This window comes from Danio aesculapii, chromosome 1, assembly GCF_903798145.1.
Source record: "Danio aesculapii chromosome 1, fDanAes4.1, whole genome shotgun sequence".
Taxonomy (NCBI): Eukaryota; Metazoa; Chordata; class Actinopteri; order Cypriniformes; family Danionidae; genus Danio; species Danio aesculapii.
This window is the reverse complement of record NC_079435.1, coordinates 12,649,729-12,668,121: the sequence shown is the minus strand read 5'-3', so window position 1 is coordinate 12,668,121 and position 18,393 is coordinate 12,649,729. Positions and strand designations below refer to the sequence as shown.

The window sequence follows — 18,393 nt, the reverse complement described above, 5'->3', positions numbered from 1 at the left end:
TCTGGCTGCAATCTGAGAATGTCTCAGTCCTCATGCAAGAGTAATAGTGCCTTGTGGAAATGTCAAACTTTTATACTTCTTTTATTTTAAAGATTCATTTCGGAGCATAAAAGCTTTCTTGAAGATCGTTGAGAGAAAAGCCAGGTCTGCAGAGGGTTTCTGCATGCTTGACAAGATGTGCGTTTGAGAAAGATGTGAGCTTAGTTGTCATGTTATTTTTTTGAAGTACATAAAAAAATAAAAATAAAATAAAAACCCAGATTTGTCCTCTGGAATGGACATCATGCATCAATTGATAGCACTATAAAAATGAATATGACAAAAAATCATAAAAACAAATGGTTTTATGTTACATACACTGTAAAAACCAACAAAGGCTCATTCTGAAATGTCCCCCTATATACATTTCTGGAGGTCGCGAATTATGTAGCCAGAGGTGCGTATGGCTGCATTTCATTTTTTAAAACTAATTCTATGGGGCAGTATGAAGCCATTCCTTTTCGTGCTTATCAGCTGAATGCTTACCTCCGTGTGGACGACTTTCTTGCTGTTACCAGTTCAGTAGCTCAATGTACATTGGCGGACTTGAGAAGCAGAGAGGAGTTGACCACAATGTTCGAGTCTGGCAAAGAAGAGTTTCAGAAAGTGGGTAAGACAAAAACAGAAGGCAAAAAATAAAATAAACAAGTAAATAACAGGTGGAGATTGTGGTAAAATCTGAAAATGTGGTAAAAATCAGGTAAGAGATTTTCTTTTTCTGGATTAATTTTGAAAACTGTTGGTTGGGTTTAGGGAAGTGGGTGGGCGGGTAAATCTGTGGTTTTGAAAACACTTTTGGTTGGGTTTAGGCAGGGAGGAGGGTGGGTCAGTCGATCGGTCAGTGAGTCGACAGTCAGTTGACAGCGGCCTCTGGTAGATTTACGTGAGAACAGAAGGCGCAAATGGCACTCGTAAGATAAATTTGATGTCTGAAAAAGTGTATGCAGTGGTCTCTGGGGGGTTTGAGATAAAAAAAAAAACTGCAAAAACCAAAAATGTACCTCCTGGGACGTATTTGGCCATCTCCAGAAATCTATATAGCGGTACATTTTCCGAATGAGCCTGGATTGGTAAAAACAAATGCTGGTTTCCATGCAATTCCATCATGTTGTCCCAACATAAATCGATTAAGTTAAGTTAATAGTTTTTACAAATTTAAGTGGATTGAACATAAAATAGAGTTATCCCAAAAACAAAACAAACAAACAAAAAACGGAAGAATTGTGTCGATTCAGCATATTTTATACAAGTAATTTGAAAAAGTGGCAAAAAAACGTAACCAATGTTTACAAATGTAAAAAAAAACAACTTAAAATTAAGACAACAAACTTTAAGACATTTTTGAGTTTACTCAACTTAAATTGAGTCAAGTGAAGAAATTGGGTTGAAAGTTGAGTCAACTTATAACTTTTTTTTACAGTGTACTTATTTTCACAAGTTAATCAGGTTTAGCTATTTTGTAAGTTAGACAAAGTTGGGATGATTAGTTAATTTGATTCAACAAAAAATAAAGACAGCAAGTTATATCTACACTGTAAAAAAATCCATTATTTTACAGTAAAAAAAAACATTTGCCGTAAAGTAACAGACAGTAAATTACAGAAATTTCCTTAAATTTAAGTATTTTTTTGTAAATTTCTGTAATTTACCTTCTGTTATTTTACGGTAAATGTCTGTAATTTAACAACCATTATTTAATATATATATATATTTTTTTTTTAGCTTTCAGCTGCCAGAAACAAAAACGTAAAATAATGAATTTTTTTTTTTATTACATTTATTTATTTTTTTACAGTTTGGTTGATTTATTGAGCAACTTTTGAGCAATTGAGCTTTCTTCCTTGGAAATATAATATAACTTTAAAAATACATTTGGACTCAGATCTATATTTTTCATCCAATTATTTACCTTTGTGGGTGAGTACCCTTGAAATAATTGGGAAAATGCACATCCAGTTGGTTGTTCCTGCAAAATAAACCCCTTCAGGGTGATTCAAGATCCCCTGTTGAGGTTTACTCAGCCAGAACGACCAGCTGGAGTTACAGTTCTGGAAGAAATTAAGAGGCCACTTCGAAATTATTACTGGTTCTCTGGGTTTGCCATTAATTGGTACATGTTTTGAGCAAAATATCCATTTATGTTTTATTTCATAAACTTCTGATAATGTGTCTTTAAAATTGTGTACTGCAGTTCATTTATATGCTCTTTTGACTTTCCTGTTTAAAAGGTTTCATGTCTAATAACTGCTTTTGCATTTACTTGAATCCGTATAACTGAACAAACAAATAACTGTAGATGCACACATACCATCAATTTTGCTTTAATACATTACTGCCCTATTAAATAAGAAGGAATTGATTTCTGTGTAAGTTGACCTGCTTAAAAATCAATGCAATGCTCGCATCAATGCAGAAAAATAACAGCGATAATGCTCGTTTAAGGTATTGATATCTTACTTATGTGTATTGATTCAAAATCATAACAAGGAATAGCTTCACAGTGCGTTTTGTTGTCTGATGCATATTCAATTAATCTGGTTAACTTTCTGTATGAGCACATCAGACCACCTTAAAAGTAATGTGACCAGGTTGAACTTACAGTACTATTGGATTTACTCAATAGTAAGTATAAATATACAATAATTGATTTAAATGTCATACAGGATGCCAAACCATGCTTACACTCAAAAAATGATGTTTGATGTTTGTTCAAACTACTTATTTAAAATGAGCTGAAACAACACAACTTAATTGTTTTATGTTCAATCCACTTAAATTTGTAAATACTACCCAGCAAACAATTTTGTTTTTAATAGACGAGACATCTAAACGCAGACAGCTTGGCTAAAACAAAACTAAACTTGGGCTTTCAGTGAATATCTAATAGACATCCAAGAATAGCCCAAATCTATACTAGTCATTAAATGGAATAATTAGACAGATTTTATGTGTAGTCGTTCATTTCTGTTTGATGACTAGTCTAGTTTTGGCATATTCTTAGATGTCTATTGGACGTCTATTTAGCCCAAATTTAGCCTTGTTTTAGCCAAGACGACTATGTTTAGACGTCTATTAGACATCTATTAGCAATCTTTAAAAAAAAAAGCTTGCTAGGTAACAAGTTAACTTACTTAATTCCTTTATGTTGTCCCAACACAAATCAATTGTGTGGAACCCAGCATTTGTACAGTGTAATTTCCTTAAATGCCGGTCAAGTCAGTGTTTCTCTAAGTACTTGTTTTGATTTTTTGGCAGAAACAAGTAGTAATGTGGACCCGACCATATCCAGTTATCTCATAAGTCAAAGCTCCTGCTGTGAAAGACTAACCTCTGCCAAACATTTGACCTGTAAAGTCAAGAAACTGGCCAAGACCTTTGATCTGAACAGAGTGTGGTGTTGCATTTAAGATTTGGGTCAAAAAAAGACCAGCACAGGTCATTTATTATGTAGCTCGCGTGACCTTTCCACTTAATGAGTGTTTAGTTATTTACTAATGATGCTTAATTGATCTTTTTACAGACTCTAAAGGAACGGTCAGGACCCTTGGCGAGTTTATTAGTGTGCATTAGAGGGAGTGACTTAGAATATATAGAAAAGAGGAAGACTATACAGTTTCAACACTCACTACAAGGCCGCTGCTTATTCAGTAAATCAGTTAGTATTAAGTTGAACCCCTTTTTGCCTGTAGAACTGTTTTAATGGACACATCTCTCATAGTTTCGTTCCATATTGACAATTCTCCATAAGCATTTACTAGAGGTTATGACACCATATTTTAGTCATTGCAGTCTATTTGTAATATTATTTTATTCAACATTTCTTTCTGGAATGTGATTGGCTGAGATATGTGTGATGTTCTCGTAGTAATAGCACTTCTTCAGTCATTTCACCTGTGTATTACAGCAGATTTTTAGATTATTATTAGTGGATTACATCACTCACATATCACGCTGAGAGCATCCTTACCATGGGCGTTTAATCTGGAATCTACTGCAGATAAACATGATAACTAACTTGTTTTAAAAACACTAAATGGCAATATTACGTAGTGTGTTGGAGTGTGTGAGTGTCAATAGCATGGAAACACCAAGATGAAAACGCATATGTGCATAACTGAGTAGGATCAACTTTTTATTCAATAAGAAAAAATGTGCATAAACTGGAAACAAATTCCAATATGTGCATTAAAAAGGTCATGTGATGATAAAAATGTGTGTGAATGGTCAAACAAGCAGGCTGAGCACATTGTAAAACATCTGAAATGTTGTTATTGTCATTCTAAAACACCTTAACTGTTTCAGTATTTGTGTTATTATATTATTAATTACCTCCAGAATCAAGAGCGTCTGTCTGGCCTTCAAACGGCACCGTGTGTTTACTGCGTGTCAGGATTGTGTTCTGAGGCGCAAGTCATTTATTAAATGAAGAAAAGATTCATGCAGCTTCTACTACCACAGCAAATTCTGTTTTTACTGTTGATATTTGGTGCCAGATAATCATGAAGTGATGATTTTATTCGCTTTGACTCGTTGGATGGAAACGCTGCTTAATACGCACGTCTTTAATGCAATAATCCAGTTTTGCGCCTCAAACTAATTCACATTTTTGGATGGAAACATAGCTAATGTGTGCAATCGCATTTTAGTTGTTGTTGTTTGTAAAGCAAGGATTACAATTCTCTATAAACATTTACTAGAGGTTCTGACACCATATTTTAGTCGTTGCAGTCCATTTGTAGTATTATTTTTACAACATTTCTCTCTGGAATCTGATTAGCTGAGAGATATGTAATGTTCTCGTAGTAATAGCACTTCTCCAACTGTTTCACCTGTGTATTACAGCGGATTATTACATTCACTAATCACTTATATATCACATTTAATCTGGAATCTACTGCAGATAAACATCATATATAACTCGTTTTGACAATATCACATAGCAATATTAGGTTGTGTGTGTGAGTGTCCATGTGTGCTTGTAGTTTATGGTGTATAAATATATTTTTTTAGCTGGCCGGTCAAGTTTTTTCTTTTAGTTATTTGGTAACACTTTACAATAAGGGTGCATTCGTCAATGTTAGTTAATACATTAGTTAACATTAACTAACAATGAATTGGGCATCTATTAATCATTACTTAACATTTGTTAATGCTAATGAAACATTTATTTGTGTTAGCTAATGAATTAGTCAATGATAAATCATGTTAGTAAAGAGTTCATGAACATTAGTAAAGCATTAGGTAATGTTGGAATAGTGTACACTACAATAAGGTTCTCAATTCCATCAACAAAGGCTTTGTTAATGATGAATCATGTTAGTAAATAGTTAACAAACATGAATAACACTTGACACTGAGGTTTCGATGTAATGCACTACAATAGAGTCTTCCTTTGTCCCTGAAGTTGATTAGAAATGATAAACTTATCATAAGCTCTACCAATTATGCATTAGTAAATGAGTAGTTAACATGAACAAAGGTTGTGTATTTCTAAACCTGCTTTTTTTGTTCATGTTAGCTAACTCATTAACTAACATTAGTTTTCATAACCATCAGTAATCAAATTATTTGCCTTAATCAATAATAAGATTATGGTGTTTACATGAGTTGCTTTTTGAATGTTCCTTTCATGATCCCGTTTTACATGTTATAGCCTGAGATGTTTAGTAACGAAGTAGAACTACTTCACTACTGTACTTAAGTACTTAAAGGCTGTATCTGTACTGGAGTATTGTTTTTTTCTCCTACTTCCACTTTTACTTCAGAACATATTTTTGATGAGTTTAATACTTTTGCATAGTTACTCCTTACAATTATAAAAATGTTACGAATCATTCCAAACCCACATTATCAATGCCAGAGCAGCAGATGGCTCTGTCACAGGTTTGAATAAGCTGGCTCGTCGTCATTCAGACAATCAAAGAAGACAACACTGCCTGCCTGCATTGAGAGCACCTTAGTTTGTTTTCGACATGGACAACCCAGAAATTCCAACTTCAACTCCTTCACTTTCAACTGTTTCTGGCGATGAGGAAGAAGACCACCCATGGCCCTATTTAGAGTCCATGTTTGCATTTATCAGAGTGAAAGACAATTCATATAGAATGAAGTGCATACTCTGCCTCCCGAAAGATTGCGAAATAATGGCCTTAAAAAATTCACCGTTGAATTTGAAGAAATAATAATATAAAATAATGATTTAAAATAATATAATACTCAAAACACAGCAGTTTGAGCTGTCCATAAGTGCTAGATAAGTTAACGTTAGCTACCCGCGGTTCATAACATGCTGCGATGTTCACTTAACGTAACTGGAAAGGGTATCATAAAGGCTGTGTCACGCTGAACGGTGTTTTTGACCTATATATAAATATATAATATATAAAAATATAAAATAAATCGTGAACCATGTTTATTTTTGTTCTGCTTAATCATGTGCCCCAAAAAAGATATTTAAAATAAACAAAACAATATGATGTCATTTGACTGATTTCTTTAATAATTACATAACACAATACTTGTATTTTTACTTTCAGTATTTGAGTAGTAAATTTTAAAATAAACTACTTGCAATACCTAAGTACAAATAAATGTTGAATACTTCAGTACTTCCACTTAAGTATGGTGCTTAAAGAGCACTTCTACTTCACTTTTTTGATAGAGCACTTGAACTTTTACTCAAGTCTGGGTCTCTAGTACTTTATACATCTCTGGTTATAGCACATAATTCGATTAATGTCATCGCGTCACCACACTATCTGCATTTCCTCCGGAGTTTCATGTAATTTTGGCTGTTTTATTAGTAATCTGTCGACTTTAACTGAAGTTTGGCACTTTTTCTTTTTCATCGGGAACATTTCATGCATGCCCCCTGTGACAAACGAGATATTAGATGCAACTATGAACTACTGGAAGAGTGTTGTTTTAATGGAAGTTCATGCCGCATGCTGAATGGAAGAAAAAAAACTCCACATTTCACAATGCAGGTGTCTGCACTGAGTGCAAAGAATGTTAAACAGCCGTGTGTGTTTGTGTGTGTGTGTGGACTATCCTGTCGCAAAATGCGGCGAAAAGTCCCACATGACGATAATAGTTCGATCAAGGTATTTACATGTCTGTACTGCACTTCAATAATGCGACTAAAATCATCATACTTAATTCAATTTAATTCGAATCTTAATTCGATTCCTCTTTAATTCAACTATGACCTTAATCAAAAATCACAATTTACATGGTAGACTCATTATCAGAGTATTGTCTTAATCGTATTAAAATCAAATTATTGGTGTCCATGTAAACGCTCATTGTAAGTTTTCATGAACAAGGATTCAGTATTGCTTAATAAATGTGTTATTCATTATTAGTTCAAGTTATCGAATCCATTAACAAATACGTTAGGGTATTAGTAAATAAACATCACCTAATTAAGTTGATCATGTAAAAAGATGCATTAGAATATGTGTAAGCTAACATTAACAAGGATTAAGAAATGCTGAACAAAGTCATTGTTTACTGTTAGATCATGTTTTCTAATGTATTAGCTAACACAAATAAATGTTAGTTAGCATTAACAAATATGTAATGCTTAATAGATGCATTATTCATTGTTAGTTGATGTTAACTAACGCATTAGCTAACGTTAACTAATGCAACCTTATGGTAAAGTGTTACCGTTATTTTTACTTCTGTTCAAATGGTCTCGGGTAATTTTTGAGCCTTAACTGAATAAGAGGGGAAAACCTGGTCATTCTTCACTGTCTTCTGGCATCAACAATGCATCTTCTCCCACAGATCAGCTCTATTTCAGATATTTGTGTAAGAAAATCCTAGTAGATCACCAGTTTCTGCAAATTGTGAATATTTTTATGCATGCTAGAAAGCGCTTGGTCATAAAACTCTAAACTCTACAAGCAAACTCCTTTGGTTCAGTGTTTTGTTGTTTTTAGGACTCTTTGACCTCGGCGTTGTTGGCGTGAAGAGCTTTGCTTCAAAATTCATCCCACACTTCCTCTTGGAAACACCTCATAAACGCAAGAGAACTGCATTTGTCATTGTTTTCCCTTTCTCTCCGTCTCACCTCTCTCCCCTTAAAGATGTGTCTCATTTCTCCAGGTCACCTTCAGTCGGAGCATGACAGAATACAAGGAAACGTCCTCACCGATTGCTATAAATGTAAATGGCAGAGCTCTATTATTTATCCCTCTCCGTTCCTCCCTTTTCACCCTCCTTTTCCGCATTCGGCTTCTCCCCGCAGTCTGTCGGGAAACCCCTCCGCCGCTTTCATCTCTTTCTCTCCGTCTCTCTCAGTCTATTTGCCTGCAACACAATTCTCCTCAACACCTGCAGATATCCACCATGCTCCCTTAATGTGGCAATTCTCCAAAGTCATTTTCAATTATGCTTCAATGAGCTCTGTTATTAGAGCAGAGACGCCACCGCCGACAGTCTGCCTGAGGCCTGAATTGTGTGTGTGTGTGTGATTGTCTCTGCTGTGTGTCTGAAAGGAAATTGAAAGCTGTATACTTGCGTGCCAGATTGAATGCGTCTTTGTGTGCACGAGGATCTACGTTCGTCTTTGTGGAGGTTTCTTGAGGAAATTGCTTGAGGCGGCGTCCCAGTATCCGACTTGAAGGTGTCGCATCTACCAACTGTTTTTGGGTGACAGACTAAACGACAGACTATGACATTTCTCTCCGATTTGCTGTCACGGATTGGCAAAATTGAGCACAGGAGTAGAGCGCAAACATGCTGTAATAGACTGAATAAGGACTTCGGTTTGTGTGGAGTGAATTTCTACCTTTGGGACTTGAATAAGTGTGTGTGTGCCGATTCAAGTGAGGAAGTTTTACACGTGTTTTGAAGAAATAAATGGGTAAAATAACTGGCAGCTCATTTTCTGGGTTTTGTACTATAATTTACATGAACAACAAAGACAATAGATCGTTTTAAACTGCTGCAATGTCAAAAAAAGTGACTTTTTGACAACAAAAGTTGTCAGAATAGAGATCAAGTTTGCATAAGGAGTCAATCACACCAAACAATCTTTTTGCGCTGAGAGTCGCCTTTTTTTGAATGATTTACTAACGGCCGCAAGCATTTTGACGCTGCTAATGCATCCTGTGCGCCTCGTGTTTTAACCACCTGCTGCGCGTCATGGTTTTGGTCTTGCACGCTGTACGATCGCAGTTGAAAAAAGTAAACTCTGCGCAGAAACAGCGCATTATGTCAGTCACGTCTTTTTCATTCTCCAATCAAATGAAAGCAGAGGCGGGGTTTCTGTTGAGGTGACAGCAGTGTTTGTGTTGTCAAGATGACTATAGAGATTTTTGAAGACTAGTGGTTACCAGATTCAAGTGTAAAGCGTTACTGTATTCTAATTACATTTCTGAGGAACACAGTAATGCAACAAATTACATTTTAAATTTGTGCACTTTGATTAGTTACGAAAGTCAATGTAATTGCATTACAAATATAGATTTTAGAAGAAAAAAAGCTTTTCTTTTAAATTACATTTTCTGCTGCACCGTCACTTAATGAGCCTGCGCTTTTAAATTGCTGGTGAATGCGAGCTGGAATGGCTGCTGTCAAGAGTGGTTGCTTCACAAGAGTGGAAATACAGACATTACTTTGATTTCATTGAGTGTAAAAACAAAAATATTGTTGTGTAATGCAGTCAATTTCCAGTCTCTAAAGAACGTCTGACTGCTTTTAACTCAACCAGCAACTTGTTTAAACACTTGAATAGAAAGCATTCAATGATAATACTCGTCACCAAGGAGGACACTGGCGCTCAAAAACACGATGGCCCAACTCAGCCTAAACAGGCTAAATTGGATTTTTGTGCAGGATCGGGAGTAAAGGTACCTTCTGAATGTGAAGAGAAGCGTAGCTGCTTATGGAGACATTCACATATTGCATCTTTTGACGTGAACATATTGGGAGCGCATAATGTGCGCGCTCACATTTCCCAGGCATCCCCAGATGAAAACCGCAGGTCATGTGATAAGAACTGACTAATCATCTTTATCCTTTGTTTGGAATATTTACATTTAGGTAGACTAATTACTTTAGACAAATACTATGGATGTCAATGGTTACAGGTATCCAGTTTTCTTCTAAATGTCTTCTTTTGTGTTAAAAAAAAAAAAAAGACAAACCGGTTTGGAACAAGTAAATGATGAGTTCATCATAGGTATATTTTATATGTTTTAAAAGTAGCTTCAAAGGAAAAAAAAATTAAACTGATTACTTTTTCATTCATTCATTCATTCATTTTCTTTTCGGCTTAGTCCCTTTATTAATCAGGGGTTGCCACAGTGGAATGAGCCGCCAACTTATCCAGCACATCTGATTACTTTTTACATTAATTAGTAATGTAATCAAATTACAAATTACATCAAATTTGTAATCTATTATTTTTTTAAGTAACTTACCCAATACTTGTGGTTACTGTTTTGAGTTATCCAGAGCTATATGACTTCAGAATATTAATAAATATTAAAATTATACCAATATCAACAGCAACACTCGCGCACCATATGCGACTGATTCAGTCACTGCCTAGTGACATAAAAAGCACACTTCTTTTGTGCATAAATGTAGAACAAATATATAAATTAAGCCCCCATAACACCACACAACAACCTCCAAACATTATGGAGTTCTGAGTGTACCTCACACTGATGAGTGGGATTGACAAACCACCTGTAGACAAATTTTTTTAAATCATACTATCACTTGCACCAACTTTGCACCAGACACTTTCTTAAAATCCATCCATACCTCTCAAAAAAAAAAAGAAACATTGTGAATTTATGAAATGAGCTTGACAAACCACCTGTAGAAACACTCCTCTCTCTCTAAAAAACAAATAAACAATAATCTATTACAAATAAATAATAATATAACATAAGCAATCATTCATTAATTGTCCTTCGGCTTAGTCTCTATTCAGAGGTCACCACAGCGGAATGAACCACCAGCTATTCTGGCATATGTTTTACACAGCAGTTGCCCTTCCAACCGCAACCTAGTACTAAGAAACACCCATACACACTCATTCACTCACACGCACGCACGCACGCACACACACACACACACACACACACACTCATAAACTACGTACAATTAAGTTTATTTATTTATTTATTTATTTTACAATTTAGCTCACTTGGTGTAAGGCGAGAGTGCTAACCACTGAGCCACCGTGCTGCTACAATAATAACGCAATAAAATAAAAAAATTAAACATCCAGCACAAAGACTATTGTTATTGAGATGGTGTTGATGATCTGGATTATAAAAATTTGATTCGTACCTTTGCCTTGGACACCATGATTGCGAACACATCCGTCACGTCTCCACCCTTCTGTTTCACTCTCTCTTTTCTCTCCTCATCTCATCTTTGGTGTTCGGGCTCAGCAGAATGGATTTTCATAGTCATCATAAAACTTTCAGTCATGCATCTGGGTGTGAAGTCAAGTCTGGTTCAGCTCTCTGACGGAGGAGCTGCAGGGATACAAATAATAGGATTTAAAATTAACAAAGGCCGGTGTGCAGGAATCTACCCTGACAGTGCGAGGCTAAAAGTCATTACCGAAGTTTGCCAAATAACACGCACACTTTAGCTTTGTGATAATAATAATGGAGGATCTATACTGACAGGCTCAAGTGTTCGGGAAGCTTTTAGTCTTTATAGCACAACATGTTCTGGCTGTCAGATAGCATCAAGTGTTACTGAGAGTTTAAGACTTTGTGTCTTGTCGCTGTTGCAGTTATCCTTGTATTATATTCATCTGCCGCTGGTGGAAAAACAGAGTCATTTTAACCAGTAGTTTTGAGCAAACTAGGTTTAAATAGCTGTTAGGGTGTTCCTTGTGATTTCTTGGAGTTCCTAGATTGTTATAGATGGCTTCAGGTAGTTTCTTATTGGCATACTGTATGCCAATATTAACCCAGACTCATTCTGAAAATGCATTGCTATATATCATTCTGGAGAGCACCAAATACATCCCAGTAGGTACATTTTTTGCAGTTTTTATTTTCGCGAATCCACCAGAGGCCGCTGTGTGCGCTTTTTGAGATCTGATCGACTGATCGACTGACCCACCCTCTTCCTTCCCTAAACCCAGGGCTTAATTTGTGCCAGAAGAAGCTGGATCCCGCACCTTTGAAATTTAATCTGGCACCTTATTTTGTTGATCCCCCTCCTCACACGCACCCGACTTCCGCCCACTCTTTACCTTCTTCCGCAAATCCCCAACTTTCTTCACTTTCGGCCACGACAACACCCCCCCCCCCCCCCTTTACTTTCGTCCGCATCACAAACCCCGCGCCACCCCCAATCTTCACAGTTGTCCACGACACCCCACCGCCCCGTTCTGCACTTTAGTCCTTGACACCTTTCACTCCTATGGTATCATGCCGGATCCGTTACCCCGATCTGTTCCGGGACCTCACAATTTTCAAATTAAGCACTGCCTAAACCCAACCAATAGTGTTTTCAAAAGCACAGATTGATCCGCCCACCCACTTCCCTAAACTCAACTGACAGTTTTAAAAAGCAATCCAGAAGAAGAATTCTTCTCACCTGATTTCTACCACATTTACAGATTTTACCACATTCTCACCTTGTTATTTACTTGTTTATTTAATTTTTTGGCTTATGTTTTTGTCTTACCTGCTTTCTGGTACCGTTCTTCGCCAGACTAGAAATCCGTCTTCGTGGTCAACTCTTCTCTACTTCTCAAGTTCGCTGACATACATGGCGAGCTAACTGGACAAACTTGTAACAGCGGTAAAGCCGTCTATACAGAGGTAAGCGGTCAGCTTGTAAGCGCGAAAAGTACCGTCCCACAGCGTTTGTTTTAAAGATGAAGTGCAGTCATACATTCTTCTGGCTACATAATTCGCGATCTCCAGAAATGTATAGAGCTACATTCTCAGAATGAGGCTATGTTTGCCAATATAATTCACCCAGAAGTCTTGATGAAATTTTGTTATCTTTAGGGTGTGGTTCTTTCTGTTAATGTTCAATATAGTTATTTTATTTTTGTTATGACTTCTTGATGTTAATATAGGGACTGAAGTAACTAACATTTATATTGTGACAATTTTGTGTAATACGGGAGAAGAAAACCATGCATCAACCAAAATACTGCCAAAAAGAGAATCATTTATTATACAAAAATCAAAGATAAACAGAAAATAGTAATAATAAAGAAAAAGAATGTAGATAACAACAAATAACCACAAAAGGTAAATTATATACAATTTATACCAACAAAATAATCCAAAAACAATAAACCCCGCAAAGGAAGAGGACAAAAGTGGCGCTGACAGTAAAGAAAATAGCAAAACCAAAAATCAAACTAAGGGCGCACTCACACTATGCTATCCGAACCGTTCCCAGGTGCGTTTCCCGGTTCGTTTGAGAAGTGTGAGTGCTCTGAATCATGTTTAGGCGTGGTTCAGCTGGCCAGCCCTGGCCCAGTCGGAAGAGGTGTGCCAGAGCGCAGTTCACTTAAACTCAGGCAGGGTTTGCACTCATACAACAAGCGTCCCGAAACTGAAGACAAGACGTGACATTTAAGAGACTGTTTCAAATGAATTTATTAATCATTCTTAATTTTCAATGAACGCAAACTGTCATAGTTTATTGAATACGCAAACCCCTCACTGCACAACAGCTGCACCTTCAGCAAACCTCCTAATACATGCAGCATGAGGACTTTATGATCATTTATAAGCTTCAAAAGTGGCTGATCTGTTCGGCTTAATATTTGACTGTGTGTCACTGCATATCAAAAGACTAAAACGATATAACTAAAGAAATCTCCACTGTGCTGAGCGAGAGCGCTTCTTTTCTGTTAAACTGAACAGTGCATCATCGATAACGTAAGCGTTCTCAGGCTTGTCAGTGTGAGTGCAGGCGGTCAGAGGAGATGGGAGGGGGGACAAGCGTGCTTTGGCATGGTTCAAGGCAACTGTACATAGTGTGAGTACACCCTAACTCACTATAACCCTTTTACCTAACTGAAAACAAAATAATCGAAAGCAAGTCTTCGGCGTTTGCATGCCCTAACTTACCTACTCTACTCTTAACCAAACAGAAAAATACAAAAGCTGCATCCCAAATCGCATACTTATACACTATTCTATTGTAGTATAAATAGTGTAAGTAGTGCGTTCACACTGAAAACTCTAAAAATAATAAGTGTACTTTAATTACCCGGATGATGCACTCATTCAGCCGGTAAAATGAAGTGTGGGCTGTTGGACACTTCACGCACTCAATGACCGCAGGTTTGCTCACGTAGTGGAAGGGGCAGAGCTATCGGCACACATGTTGGATAACTTTATTTATTTTGGATGGTGAAAGCAAAATACTCCTATGAGAGTGATTATAGCGCCTCCCGATGGTGAATGCAGTTATACTCATGGCAGGTATTATTTGATAGTTTGGTCATTTATTTCACTGATTTGGCGACCGTCAAACGTCATCAGGGAAACGGTTTGAATTTCCGCTTAGTTAAAAAACATTAGTGCTCCATTTGGGATGACACTACATACATGTACTATGCTGTGGAGTGTGTAAGTGCATAACTACATAGTGCATAGTGTATAGTGTGCAATTTGAGACGCAGCTCAAGACACCGCTCACTCCTAAACCTGGTGTGTCTATACACAGGTTTGCTAGGTGTTGTAAGAATGTAAGTCACGTGATATTTACCTCTCCAAATCCCCTGGGGAAAACAAAGAGTTTCAACAAACAATCTCAAATGAAGAATAATATATATATATATATATATATATATATATATATATATATATATATATATATATATATATATATATATGTAAATAAACAAGATGGCAATAACAACTTTGATAAAGGGGAGGCAGATTAAAACAAAGAACAAAATAGGAACGCAAAAGCCTCTGTCCGACGTTCCACTCATCATCCTTTTAAAAAAAACCTTAAAATATTCTATTCAAAGTCTATCACATTTCCACAAAAAATATTAAGGAGCCTACTGTTTTCAAAAAGTAAGACAGCGTTCATCCTTTCAGGATTTTAGAAGGATTTTTGAAAGATGATGTGAAGCTTCAGAAAGAAATAACATTTTAAAATGTATTAAATTCAAATTGAAACAGTTCTTGTTTTGTCACAGTATTGCTTTTTTTGTGGTGTTTTTAATCACTGCATTCATTTCGAATGCAGCTTGTCAAAAATAAGACACTAAATAAATAAATAAATAAATATTGACCCCAAACAGTGTATGCAGGTGATCACAGTTCAATAAACAAGAGGTTAACACAGGATAACTCCATTTTAGACAAATATGAGAAGCTGCAAAGCCAAATAGAGTAAGCGACATGGATGAATCAACATTTTTGAATGAATCAGTTGAATAATTCAACGACTCACTCATACACAGTCACTTGTTTTGTTCCTGAATGAATCTAGGAAAATAAAAATCAGTGAATCATTTATAAAGATACACCAGTGAGGCTTCTGTAACATCTCTACATGATGATTTTAAACACTAATTTATTACATAATTAACCGTGGAGTCAATGTAAAACACACAAGCGCCTCACCAGAGGTTGTTAGGTTGCCGGAAACAGGTTTCTCTTCAAATCCTCCATGTCTTCCTATCTCGTCTCTCTGGCCCAGAGCCCCACACAGGCAGTCTGTCAGTGCAGACACTTGATTTATGTCAGTGCCGGCTGCCTGGAGTCAGATTAACCTCCACCTCACACACAAAACGTCCTCTGCCACTGATTCCAACCAGCACAAATGGCATAATAGATCACAACAGCATCTTAAAGCCAGCAGTGATGTGTCGCTTCTGCCTTTCAGCTCACTTTCCACCATTGTTCCCTCACATTCAAAACAATAGGCTACTGAATGTGTTTGGCCAACCTTAAGGCTCACTTTTGACCAAGGCTGGATTAGCTGAAAATCACATTTTAGTTGCTGTTGTTGTTTGTAAAATAGAGATCACACTTCTCCATAAACATTTACTAGGCAACATTTTCGTTGTAATGTAATGTAATAGTAATGTAAGTTGACATGTAAAATGTAAATAATGTATGTGTATTTATATAGCGCATTTATTGTGGATGACCATACACCCAAAGTGCTTCACAATCATGATGGGTGGGGGGGGGGGGTCTCCACACCACCACCCGTGTGTAGCATCCACTTGGATGATGCGTAGGCAGCCACAGGACAGAAAGAACGCGTCATGCAAGAACGCTTTCTGTGCTGTTATTTGAGTCACTGCAGAGATATATGGATGCAGTCGTCCAAGCTCATGGGAGTCATACACAATATTAACTCTTTTTCCACTGCACCATGACTTTATATTCTATACTGTACATTATTTCTGTTAAGTGACAAGACTTTTGTCTGAGCAAAGTCAGACTTTACTGTCCTAATTAAATAATTAAAAATTAGGGCATGATCATATTTTATTTAGGTAAAATAAGCATAATCTAGAGGCCTTTGTCTTTCATATAAACCACTTCTGATTCCAAATGATCAACTCGAATTCAAGTTATTATTTGTTGTTTCTAAAACCTGGAAAGGCGACAAGACTTTTGTCAGGTAGTGTATAGTTGTAATTTAATGTTTGATTTGCTTTGAAAAAAGGCCTTTTTTTCATTTACACTTTTGCGACGTCAATCATGAAGTGTCACGGAGAGGAATATAACGCTAACCTTGACATTAGTGTATATATTCAAACTATAAGCTATTATCTCAGTACTTTGACAGCTTGAAATTTGGGTCAAACGTAGATTTAAAAGTTCAATTATGAAAGGTATAAGGTTTAAATGCATCAAATCGCAATCTATCAAACAAGTTTACAGAGTGTTTGAATCAAGATTGTGATCTTTGACCGTATTTATCCTTCTCCTTTATCTGAAGGGCTGCTAAATACAGAGATTCAGGAGTCTCTACTGTCTCATTTTAGTAGTATAAGCTCGGGTAAGAAAAATATGTTTCTTTTCGCAATCTTTTTTCCACTCGCCCTGGGGAATATAACACCAAGCGATAGATCCAATAGTATCTTTCCCTTCCTTCCGTTCATTTTTCACTGCTCTCCACTGCTCTGTGTTGTTGTCCGGTGTTATCAGAGCAGACACGGACACTATCTGCTGTCCAGCTGCTGTCGGTGAAGTAGAGCTTTGTGTGCTCTCAGGGAGCGATCAGGAACCATTTCTGTGTTTCTACCATCTAAACAACGTCTCTAGTGGTTTGTCTTGATGGGCTGTGGTGGTCTAGAGTATGATTGTATTTAGAGGCCAACGTGTAAATTAAAACTGATGAAACCCACGCATGCACATCATGTCAACACTGCACTTTCAGACCTTTCACCGTTTCACTAATTGGATTCCAATTAATGAGATAAAAATAAACATGTAAATAAATAAAATAAAATAATGGTAATTCAGGTTTACTTCAGCATATTCATTTGCAGTTTAATTTAAATTACAATTCAAACAATTACATACGTTACTTTGTAAATAATTTCCATAATACTTTTCACAAAATAATCATATATAATATTTCCGCACTGGTGGGATTGCATTTAAATTTTTAAGTTGAATAAAATTTTCCTAAAATTTATTTCAACTTAAAGTAGTTCTCAATCCAATTCTCAATCCAATAGAGCACCTTTGGGATGTGGTGGAACAGGAGATTTGCATCATGGATGTGCAGCCGACAAATCTGCAGCAACTGCGTGATGCTATCATGTCAATATGGACCAAAATCTTTGAGCAATATTTCCAGTACCTTGTTAATTCTATGCCACAAAGGATTAAGGCAGTTCTGAAGGCAAAAGCAGGTCCAACCCGGTACTAGTAAGGTGTACCTAATAAAGTGGCCAGTGAGTGTATGTATATACTGTATATATACCTACACACACACACACACACACACATATATATATATATATATATATATATATATATGAGAAAAATAAGCAAACATATAAAATTAATTAAATAAATGCATACAATTTAAGTATACCATCCCTACACTATGTAATTAAAAATTTTAGTCAAGCTTCTTCATTTCTGCAAATGTATACACGGCACTGTCTTTCAGTTAAATAGTTTTGAAATCCTTTTAGAATTTGCACTCCATCAATATTTCAGTTAAATGTAAGCATCTCTCTCTTGGTTATTTATTAATTAAGTTTTGTTTTTCTACTCTTGTTCGGTTAAGCAAGAGCAGGCTTGATGACACACTGTTGTGATATTGAATGCTAACTGTTCTGAAAGCTCACCACTGATCCCAATTAGTTATTTATACAGAAGGAGGCGAATCTCATCTCATTTT

General features: G+C 36.3%; 1 protein-coding gene and 1 long non-coding RNA gene across 2 annotated transcripts in view; one reads left to right on the top strand and one right to left on the bottom strand.

Annotated features, from left to right (window-relative positions):
* sorcs3a (sortilin related VPS10 domain containing receptor 3a) overlaps window positions 1-18,393 on the top strand; it is a 352,179-nt gene that overhangs the window by 129,804 nt on the left and 203,982 nt on the right.
* LOC130226078 (uncharacterized) lies at window positions 544-15,878 on the bottom strand. Its single transcript, XR_008837746.1, has 3 exons — window positions 15,642-15,878; window positions 11,356-11,546; window positions 544-622 (listed from the first exon to the last, which is right to left on the bottom strand). It is a non-coding gene; the product is annotated as an uncharacterized LOC130226078 (long non-coding RNA).